We start from the raw sequence: 2373 nt of genomic DNA on the forward strand, positions 1-2373 counted from the left end.
GCCTTCATCTGGAGAGTCCTCTGCACAAGCTCAGAGGGCAGGACTGTGCGCCCCAGTGGTTCTCAACAGGGGGCAGCTTCGCCCTCACACCCTCCCCCTCACACCCTCCCCCATCCCCGCTGGGACACTAGGCCGCGACTGGGGAAGCGGGAGGGAGAATGTCAAGCCCCCGGCACCATCTCGTCAGCGGAGGCAGAGGGTGCTGCTAAACACCCTAGGATCCACCCGAGGGCCCCTCCCCCCACCCCCACCCGAGGTAGCTATTCCGCGGAGGTGGAGAAACTCGCGTGTAGATCATCAATGTCCACGCACTTGGCCGACGGGAAATCGAGAATTGGCTACCAGTTGGATCTTGGATCTGAGGAAAAAACTCCAGCGTCAGAGGAGACTCTCGGGTTTTGCCCGAAGCATATGGAAGGGTGGCGTCGCAGTTGCCTAAAATGGGAAAATGGCAGTTGTCGAAGGTTGCAGGGGGAAGGTCAGAGACCCGTTCAGGGCCGATCCTTCCTGGAAAGAGTTTTCCATCCAGCCCGCCTCGGTTTCCGCATCCATCTGAGTCCTTTATGATGTCGGGGATGCCCGGGTCTGAGTCCTTTATGATGCTGAGGATGTCCTGGTCTCACCCCGGGCGCCTCCCAGCTCCGGCCTCCTTCCGGCAACCTGGTGTGTGGCTCAGGACCGGGCGACCCGGACCGCTTTTCCACGCGCTGCCGCCTGGCAAAGGCTCATCTGTAGGTCAGTGGTGGCTGCACCTCGCTCAGGAACTCGGGACTTGTGGCCTTGGTGGGCTTCGCTGAGCGTTCATTGCGTTGCCTGCGGGCTGTTCTTTTGGAGAAAAGTGGGAACGGCCTTGTGAGACGACTCCAGGAGCCATCAGCGACCCCCAAAGGCCGAAGTCCTCCCAGAGCACAGGGAAACTGTCACTTCAGACCGAAGACAGGAGAGAAAGCACAGTCACGCATCTCCCTGGTGGTCTAGTGGCTAGGATTCGGCGCTTTCACCGCCGCGGCCCGGGTTCGATTCCCGGTCAGGGAATCTTTTGGCACCAGCCTTCCTCCCGCGGGAATCTTTCTACTCCGCTGTCAGCCGGCCTGCTCCAAGGGCCAGATGCAGAACAGTCTCCGCAGTGAGGTGCAAACCCTGGCGAAGGAGGGCAAGTCCTGGTGGACCGCCTCTCAAGACACCGCCCTGGCTTATCTCCGTGTCAGTTATCTGCTGAAGCAGCTTTAGAGAGCGACTGAGCGTCTCACTCAGGTGTACCCAGCCGTGCAGAGATGCCAGCCCCTGCGGATCTGCACACAAGAAGCCCACCCTTTTTCCTGCCGCCACCCCAGAGGCGTTGATGGGGCTGAGCTGCGAACTAAGAGAGAGGCCAAGCCGAGTCGTGGCGTTTGTGTGTACACGGGCGGGTCAGCGGAGCGTCCTCACCTCCTTTTGCCCCTACCGGGTGTGTTAGGCCTTCGGAAGAGGTGACTGGAGGCGATGCCCGGGAGGACGGGAGGAGAGTGAGGGCGGATGACGTCCTCCAGGGCCCTTCCGTTTGTAGATTGAGCGGTGGAGGAAGACGATGTTCGCTGACCGAACGAAGGCAGCAGGTGGAGGGGCACAAATGGAAAACTGCTGCCGGTGTCCTAAGCAGAAGGCAGGCGTAAAAATCAGCTCCAGGACATCAAAACAGTGGTACCACAGTGAAATCCCACAGAGTCTGCACTCTACCAAGCACTTGCACAGGTTTCTCCTTTTCCATTCAGAACCCCGCGTCCACTGAAACGTCAGGGGAGAGCGGGAGCCTGGGGGTGAAGTGCTTGGACTCGGCAGGGTGCGAGGGTGGTGGCTGCGGGGCGGAGCCGCTGCTGAAAGGAGGCCTGGGCTGTCGCGTGGGTGACTGTGGGTGGAATCTTTGGCGAAAGGAATGGCGGAAGCTTCCATTTTTGGTGGAAGAATGGCCAGGGGTGAGCCCACCGCCAGGGGCGAGGAGGCTGTGCTGTCGCTGCAGGTTACGCGCTCACTCATACTTACCCGGCAGGGGAGAGACCGTGGTCACCAAGGGGGTTCTCCCAGAGTGAAACTTCCTCTTCGCACTCTAGACTTCCTGATCCCGGTGACTTCCTCACGGTGGGAAACGGTGTTTCTGCTAGAAGAGGGCTGCGCTGACATAACCGGGTTCAAGACTGACCTCGCCTCACGCCCGCCTCAAAACGTTTACGGCTTCCTTCCCTCCCTCTCTTTTTTCTGTCCTAAAGTCGCCTCATCTTCACAGTCCCTCATTTTTTTCTTCCACACTCAAGAGTGTCTCTCTCTCACTAAAAGCCCCACTAAATATTTGAAATATCTCAACCAGGAAGACTGCAATGACTACATTATTCATTCGTG

The 2373-nt window shown here is 58.9% G+C and overlaps 1 non-coding gene and 1 pseudogene across 1 annotated transcript; both read left to right on the top strand.

The window, feature by feature from the left end:
- Positions 1–963: 963 nt before the first annotated feature.
- On the top strand, positions 964–1035 carry TRNAE-UUC. Its single transcript has one exon. It is a non-coding gene; the product is annotated as a tRNA-Glu (tRNA).
- A 976-nt stretch (positions 1036–2011) lies between these two features.
- On the top strand, positions 2012–2165 carry LOC119473832 (annotated as a pseudogene).
- Positions 2166–2373: the final 208 nt, after the last annotated feature.

This window comes from Cebus imitator, unplaced genomic scaffold, assembly GCF_001604975.1.
Source record: "Cebus imitator isolate Cc_AM_T3 unplaced genomic scaffold, Cebus_imitator-1.0 Scaffold188, whole genome shotgun sequence".
Classification (NCBI taxonomy): domain Eukaryota; kingdom Metazoa; phylum Chordata; class Mammalia; order Primates; family Cebidae; genus Cebus; species Cebus imitator.